Source organism: Callithrix jacchus, chromosome 10 (genome assembly GCF_049354715.1).
Source record: "Callithrix jacchus isolate 240 chromosome 10, calJac240_pri, whole genome shotgun sequence".
NCBI classification, from domain to species: domain Eukaryota; kingdom Metazoa; phylum Chordata; class Mammalia; order Primates; family Cebidae; genus Callithrix; species Callithrix jacchus.
In genome coordinates this window covers 128,480,877-128,489,362 of record NC_133511.1, presented here as the reverse complement: position 1 = coordinate 128,489,362, position 8,486 = coordinate 128,480,877, and the positions used below count along the sequence as shown (strand labels likewise).

The 8,486-nt window shown below is 52.6% G+C and overlaps 1 pseudogene; it reads left to right on the top strand.

Moving 5' to 3' along the window:
• Positions 1–1,106: 1,106 nt before the first annotated feature.
• On the top strand, positions 1,107–2,484 carry LOC128929128 (uncharacterized; annotated as a pseudogene).
• The last annotated feature ends 6,002 nt before the right edge of the window (positions 2,485–8,486 follow it).

Sequence of the window (8,486 nt, the reverse complement as noted above, 5' to 3'; positions counted from 1 at the left end):
TGAGGTTTTGTGTAAATAGAGAATGTTTGGCTTCCTTTTTCTTTATCCTGGATGTGTTTTATTTCCTTTTCCCATCATATTACTCTGGCTAGAGCTTCAGTGAAATGTTGTATAGAAGTGCTGAGTGTGGACATCCTTTCCTTGCTCCTGATCTTAGGGGGAAGCATTCGGGTCTTCACTATTAAGTGTGTTGTCTGTTGTTGGTGGATGTCCGTTATCAGGCTGAGAATAGTCCCTTTTGTTCCTCCCTGTGCCACACCAAAGCTGTGCAGCCTGGGGATTGTCATGGGGCACCTGAATTCCTCCTCACTCTGAGCCCAGAGATGGCGGGTGCACCTCAGCCTATGCTCGGCCACAGCACCTTGGGTCCTTGGAGCAGCACAGTTCCCAGTGCTGTCCTACAGAGCATCTTAGGGACACAGCTCATTGTGGTCCCGCTTCCCCCTCTCCCGGCTTGACCCCCACTCTGGGCCCTCGCTGGGCACAAAGACCACCCATTACATCCCTTCCTAGACACTGAGGGCAAAAGTCTCCTTCTCCCGTAAACATAGCCTCCTATGGGGAAGAACCAGGAGTCCACGATTCCGACCAAAACAGACTGAATTCCACTGAGACAAGCTGCGGCTCCCTGTGTACTAATGAGACATACTCACTCATTCACTCATTCATTCACTCATCCTCATTCATTCATCCAGGACACTAGTGATTCCTCCATTAAGCAGTTCAATGACTGTTTCCGGGGGGAATGGGATCTGGGCCTGGCAAACAGTCACAGCAGTGGGAGGAATAAACTCTCAGGGAGTGGGGGAAAGGACACGTGGCCAGTTTGCCAATGAGACAGAGACTGGAAGAAAAGAGTCAGTGCGACCCAGGCTGAGGGGTGGAGAATTTATTTAGTGCTGCACCCAGACCCATTTTGGATTTTCATAGATACACGTGATCATTTGGGTTATAGGACATCCAGCTGCAAATGCCATGGAACTCCTGGCAGACACAGGAAAGAAAGGTTTGCTGTCTCCCATGGAATTATCAGGAAGGGGAATTCCAGGCACCTCCTTGACATGAGGGCCGTGTCCAGGTGCAGTCTGGCTGAGACACATCGCGGCATGTGGGAAGGAGGGGCAAGAGTGCCTGGGTCATGGGATATCCTCATAGGGAATTGTTGATCCATTTCCTCAAGGGCTGGAGAAAGAAGCCCTGAGCAGGAGACTCATTTTTCAGCTCTGGAAGAGGATATGCATCATGGGTGTCACTTTTTGGGAAGCAGAGATCTTTAGGAGCTACCTGAGAATTCTCTCTAGAGCCTCAGATCTTGCACTGGCAGCACACGGGGACACAGCAGCTGGACTGGGAACAGCAGGGCTTGCAGCAGCTGGACTGACAGCAGGATGACCCACAGCCTGAGGAGCAGCAGCAGGGCTTACAGCAGCTAGACTGGCAGCAGGATGACCCACAGCCTGAGGAGCAGCAGCTGGGCTTACAGCAGCTGGACTGGGAACAGCAGGGCTTACAGCAGCTGGACTGACAGCAGGATGACCCACAGCCTGAGGAGCAGCAAGGATTGCAACAATTGGACTGGGAACAGCAGGGCTTGCAGCAGCTGGACTGGCAGCAGGATGACCCACAGCCTGAGGAGCAGCAGCAGGGCTTGCAGCAAATGCACTTGGAGCAGCCACAAGAGCCACAGCCTCCCTTAGAGCCCCCACAGGAAACACAGCCCCCCTTGGAGCCCCCACAGGAGCCACAGCCCCCCTTGGAGCCCCCACAGGAGCCACAGCCCCCCTTGGAGCCCCCACAGGAGCCACAGCTGGAGCAGGAACAGGCTGGCACACAGCAGCACACGGGCTTGCAGCAGCAGACGGGCACACAGCAGCTGGAGCCACAGCCCCCACAGCTGGAGCCACAGCCCCCACAGCCGGAGCCACAGCCCCCACAGCTGGAGCCACAGCCTCCGGAGCAGCCACAACAGCCCATGTTTCTGGTGGATTGAGTGTGAAGCAGATAGAGAAACAGATGAGAGGGAGGTGCAGGTGTGGAGCCCCCTGAGCCCGGGCTCTTTATATACCTGTCCAGGGGTCATGTGTGCCACAGGGGCCCTTCCTAGTTCCTGCTAAAGTACCTTCCCCAGGAAACTTTTGTGTCTTCTGTGTAATTTAAAATGACAACAATACTGTGTTGCCTTCTGACCCACTTCCTCCTCCTACATAGTTTTATTCTCTAAACCCTGAGGGCCCAAGACCTCCCCTCTGAGGACCCCCAGGAATGAGTAGAGTCCGGTCTATTTCTTCCCCTTTCCTAGGACCCCAGGCTTCTGTCGCTGTTTTCTCTTCCCTTCAGGGCACTGCTGTCACTGACTCGTGCTCCCCAGGGCTCTGTCCTTGCCCCTCTGGCAGGCGAACGGGCACTGGGAGTTCCCTTTGCTCTTCTCCTCTCTGCCCCTGCTCCCTGCAACTCTGATCTTTCTCTCAATCCTCCCTACAGGTGTGGAAGGTCTGGGGCTCCTCCCAGCGCTCCTTCCTCTCCGGCTTTCTTGGTTGACCACAGATGCCTCGTGGGGAGGTCCTCAGCTCTCCTGCCCGGCTCATCTCCAGAAGGCAGCGCCTGGCTCTGTCCCAGGGCAGGAGCCTCATGCCCTCCTGCGGTTCTGGCCCACCGCCAGCCCCAGATTTAGGCACTTCCTGCCAAAACCCTCAAAACAGAGCCTTGGGGAGGAGGCGGCGGGTGGTCGTGGACCAGGAATCCGGGCATCTGGGAATCTTGTCTGAGGTGCCAGCCCTCGGGCATGGCTTCACTTTTCCTCCGACGTCCAGCAGGCCCCTCCCTGTCACTGTGCAGTCGGCCCCTCCCCGTCCCAGCAGGCCCCTCCCTGCCTCAGTGCAGTTGCCCCTCCCCATCCCAGCAGGCCCCTCCCCATCCCAGCAGGCCCCTCCCTGCCTCGGTGCAGTCTGCCCCTCCCCATCCCAGCAGGCCCCTCCCTGCCACTGTGCAGTCTGCCCCTCCCCATCTCAGCAGTCCCTTTCCTGCCTCAGTGCGGTCGGCCCCTCCCCGTTCCCGCAGGCCCCTCCCTGCCTCGGTGCAGTCCACCCCTCCCGGTCCCAGCAGGCCTTGGCAGCAGCCAGAGCCTCTCCTCTCTGGGAGGGCTCAGCTCTCTTGGGACCTGATTCCTTGGAGTTTCTCTATGTCCTTGCCTCTGGTGGGTTATTAAACTATTGTGCCTTCGTGGATGCTTTTGGGTTTATCTGGTTCATTTTTATTGATGTGATGAGAGCAATGGTCTCTGGTGACTTTCTGTGTTTGAATCAGAATGGAAAGTCCATTGTTTCACACACACATGTGTGCACAGACACACACACTTACACACACTGGAAATTGTATTACAGAGGAGAAAAGGAACACACACATCTCTTAGGAAGCCACACCTCTCAAAATTGAGATATTTCGTGAACACAGCAGGTTGCCAATCAGCCACATACCCAGAATGTAGATGAGAAGGGCCCCTTTGGAGGTGATTATCTGGGGTGGGAGCTGCTTCTCACTGTTCAGTTACCTTGACTATTCTGACCAGCCTAGTGACCCAGCTCATTAAAGAGAAATTGATTTTAAAAATCAATTTATGTATAATGAGTATTATAAAACACTGCTCCAGGAATTCAGAGATGACACAAACAAGTGGAAAAACATTCCATGTTTATGAATGGGAAGAATCAATATTCTTAAAATGGCCATACCACCCAAAGCAATTTATAGATTCAATGCTAGCCCTATAAAACTATTACTGACATTCTTCACAGAACTTGAAAAAGCGATTTTAAAATTCAAATGGAACCAAAAAAGAGCCTGAAAAGCCAAAGTAACACTAAGTAATAAGAATAAAGCTGGAGGCATCACGCTACGTGACTTCAAACTATACTACAGGGCTACAGTAACCAAAACAGCATGGTACTGGTACAAAAACAGGCATGTAGACCAATGGCACACAACAGAGAGCCAAGAAATAAGGCCACACACCTATGACCATCTGAACTTCGACAAAGATAAGAAAAAGAAGCAATAGGAAAAAACTCCTATTCAATAAATGGTATTGGGACAACTGGGTAGCCATATGCATATGCAGAAGATTGAAACTAGACCCCTTCCTCACACGATACATAAAAATCAACTCAAGATGGATTAAGGACTTAAATATAAAAGCCAAAACTATAAAACACCTGGGATACAACCACAGTAAAACCATCCAGGACATAGGAACAGGCAAATATTTCATGATGAAGACACCAACGAAGACATGTTGCTTTTTTTTTTTTTTTTTTTTGCAACAAAAGCAAAAATTGACAAGAGGAACCTAATTAAACTAAACAGCTTCCGCACAGCAAAAGAAACTATCAACAGAGTAAACAGACAACCTACAGAATGGGAGAAAATATTTGTAAACTATGCCCCTGACAAATGTCTAATACTCAATATCTATAAAGAACTTAAACAAATTCCTAAGAGTAAAACAACCCCATTACCAAGTGAGCAAAGGACGTGAATAAACACTTCAAAAGAAGACATACGTACAGCCAACAAGCATATGAAAAACAAGCTCAACACAACTGTGAAGCCCAAGAAATGAGCGCAACAGAGTGCAGGGCATGAGGCCCATTCACAAAGTCACTGCAGTGCTGTTGGCAACAGCAAAGACATGGAATCAACATCAGTGCCCATCAGTGACAGATTGGATAAAGAAAACCTGGTGCACATACACCATGGAATACTCTGCAGCCCCAAAAAAGAACTAGATCATGTCACTGACAGGGAAATGGACAGAGCGAGAGGCCATCTATGACCATCATCCCTACAAACTAACGCAGGAACAGAAAACCAAATGCCGCACTTTCTCACTTCTAAGTGTGAACGAAACGATGAGAACACACGGACACGTAGAGGGGAACAGCACACACTGGGGTCTACCTGAGGGTGGGGGTGGGAGGAAGGAGAGGAGCAGGCAGAATAACTATTGGGTACTTGACTGAGTACTTGGGTCATGAGATAATCTGTACAACAAACCCGGTCACACGAGTTTACTTATGTAATAAACCTGGACATGTACCCCGACCCTAAAATAAAAGTTAAAAAAATTATTAAAAAATAATTAAACTTATTTCTAAAATGTCCGTGTGTGCATTAAAGTGTTGTTTAGATGCGAATAAATCCAGCTTTGGTAAACTGGAAGATACTCATGCCCGCATGACCCAGACGGCAAGAGAGAGAGAAGGAGACAGAATCTGTTGTGGGGAGGATGAGGTGTGACGGTGGACGTGGGTTCACTGAGAGTTCCAGGAGACAACGGGGACACTGGAGAGCAGGGGAAGGAAGAATGGGCCTCTCAGGCTCACGACTAGATGACAGACACCCCAACTCAACATGGACAAAATCGGCCAGGCACGGGGGCTCACACCTGCAATCCCTGTTGAGGTGAGACGATCTTGTGAGCCCAGGAGGCTGAGGTTGCAGGGAGCCAACACCCGCCATTGCACTCCAGCCTGGGTGACAGAGGAAGACCCTGTCTCAAAAAACCAAAATGAAATGGTCAAAGTGTTTGAATAGACATTGTCCTAAAGAGAATATGTGCGTGGGCACCGCCACATGAAAAGACACTCGACATCCCTGGTCGTTACCAAACTGAAAATTTAAACAAGGCCTCCGAGTCTCCCCGCTACAACTGCTGCGACCCTGAAGGACGATGATGACAAACGCTGGCAGGGACGTGGAGAAACAGGGAACCGCGAACCCTCAGGCATCGCCGGTGAGTCATGCTCCATCCGACCTGAAGAACGGTGCTGCGCTTTCTTCAAAAGTTAAATGTAAATTTACCATGCGGCCCATCGTTTCACTCCTGGCATCTACCCAGGAGAAGTGAGAGCCTACGACCCCACAGGGATCTGGACACCCGCGTCCACAGCAGCAGATTCACAGAGGCCAGACAGTGGAGCGGTCGCCAGTGTCCGCTGCTGACCAATGTACACGTGAGGTCGGTGCATACAAGGGCACGATGTCAGCAAAGAAGGAATAAAACATAATGTTGGGCCGGGCGCGGTGGCGCAAGCCTGTAATCCCAGCACTTTGGGAGGCCGAGGCGGGTGGATCACGAGGTCAAGAGATCGAGACCATCCTGGTCAACATGGTGAAACCCCGTCTCTACTAAAAATACAAAAAATTAGCTGGGCATGGTGGCGCGTGCCTGTAGTCCCAGCTACTCAGGAGGCTGAGGCAGGAGAATTGCCTGAACCCAGGAGGCGGAGGTTGTGGTGAGCCAAGATCGGGCCATTGCACTCCAGCCTGGGTAACAAGAGCGAAACTCCGTCTCAAAAAAAAGACACCGCATAATGTCACAACACGGATGGACCGCAAACAAGTTATCCCCAGTGGAAGAAGCCTGGCACAGAAGATCCATCTCACGCGATTCCCCCAACAGACCGCCTTCGAGAAGGCAAACCAGAGAAACTGAATTTCCTTTTCTGTAATGACCAGGGATGTTGAGATCTTTTCACAGAGCAGTACCCGCTAATACACCCTCCCTGGAAAAAGATTCCAATGTTCTGTGCGCTTCACATCGGGGTGTTGTCGTCTGACTGTTGAGTTTGGAAGGCCTGTTCTCCCTTCGCCTGCTCACCGGAGTCGCTGTCGTTTCATCCTGGAAGTGTCATTGGAGCTAAACCAACGTCCCGGCAATTCTCCCACCCTGGATCCCATCTCCTCTCTCTGCTGCCTGCGGGGTCCTGTCCACATATCCTCCTGTTTACACGTCCGCATTCATTTCTACGTGTGCGTGTGTTCGCTTCTAAACAGCACATTTAAAAGCAGACATTTTAAACATCAATTTCTTTAATGAGCTATGTCATTAGGCGAGTGAGAATAGTCAAGGTAACAGAATGATCACCGAGGAGCAGCTCCCACCTCTGAGAAGCGTCTCCAAAGGGCCCCTTCTTGTCTATGCTCCGTAGCCACAGCGGGTTGGCGACCAGCCGTGTTCACGAAACATGGCGAGTTCCATCTAGATGTGGGTGTTCCTTTCCCTTCTGTAATACAATTTCCAGTGTGTGTGAGCGTGTGTCTATGTGTCAGTGTGTGTCTGTGTGACTGTGTGTGTGCACATGTGTGCGTGTGACAACAGAGGATTCAAACACACAACGTCACCAGGGACCATCGCTCTTATCACATGAATTGAAATGAGCCAGATAAACCCCCAAAACAGCCACGAAGCCACAGAGAGTTTTACAGCCCACCGGAGGCAAGGACACAAACTCCAAGGAATGAGCTCAGGACAGAGCTGAGCCCTCCCAGAGAGGAGGGGCTGTGGCTGCTGCCAAGGCCTGCTGGGATGGGGAGGGGTGTGCTGGGATGGGGAGGGGTGGACTGCACCGAGGCAGGGAGGGGCCTGCTGGGATGGGGAGGGGCAACTGCACCGAAGCAGGGAGGGGCCTGCTGGGATGGGGAGGGGCCTGCTGGGATGGGGAGGGGCGGACTGCACCGAGGCAGGGAGGGGCGTGCTGGGATGGGGAGGGGCCTGCTGGGATAGGGGGGCAACTGCACTGAGGCAGGGAGGGGCCTGCTGGACGTCGGAGGAAAAGTGAAGCCATGTCCGAGGGCTGGCACCTCAGACAAGATTCCCAGATGCCCGGATTGCTGGTCCATGACCACCCGCCGCCTCCTCCCCAAGGCTCTGTTTTGAGGGTTTCGACAGGAAGTGCCTAAATCTGGGGCATGGCAGGCGGTGGGCCAGAACCCCAGGAGGGCGTGAGGCTCCTGCCCCGGGACAGAGCCAGGAGCTGCCTTCTGGAGATGAGCCGGGCAGGAGAGCTGAGGACCTCCCCACGAGGCATCTGTGGTCAACCAAGAAAGCCGGAGAGGAAGGAGCGCTGGGAGGAGCCCCAGACCACACCTGTAGGGAGGATTGAGAGAAAGATCAGGGTTGCAGGGAGCAGGGGCGGAGAGGAGAAGAGCAAAGGGAACTCCCAGTGCCCGTTCGCCTGGCAGAGAGGCCAGGATACAGTCCTGGGGGGCACAGCCCGAAGGGCAGAGGAAGCCAGAATAGTCTGGAGGTCACAGGCCGCCGGAGCCTGGGGAATTGGGTTCTCCAGAACCCCAGGAGGGGCAGACACTGTCTAGCAGCGTCCTGCCCCTAGACCTGGTGAACGAGATCGTGATCATGCTGCGTTTCACTCCAGAGCCAGAAGACCCGGAGTGTAAGCACGGATAGAAACACAAGGCAAAGACACCACTTACAGAAACTGAAGGTGAATCCTCTGGGACAGTGGCGGGAGGCTGGGGTGTGAGGGCAGGGGCCGCACCCGGGGGAGGCTCCGCTCATTCCAGGGGTCCTCAGAGGGGAGGACCTGGGCCCTGAGGTTTCAGAGGAAAACAACGCAGGAGGAGGAAGTGGGTCACGAGGCAACACAGTGTTTTTATTTTAAATGACACACAAGTTCCCTACAGAGAAAACA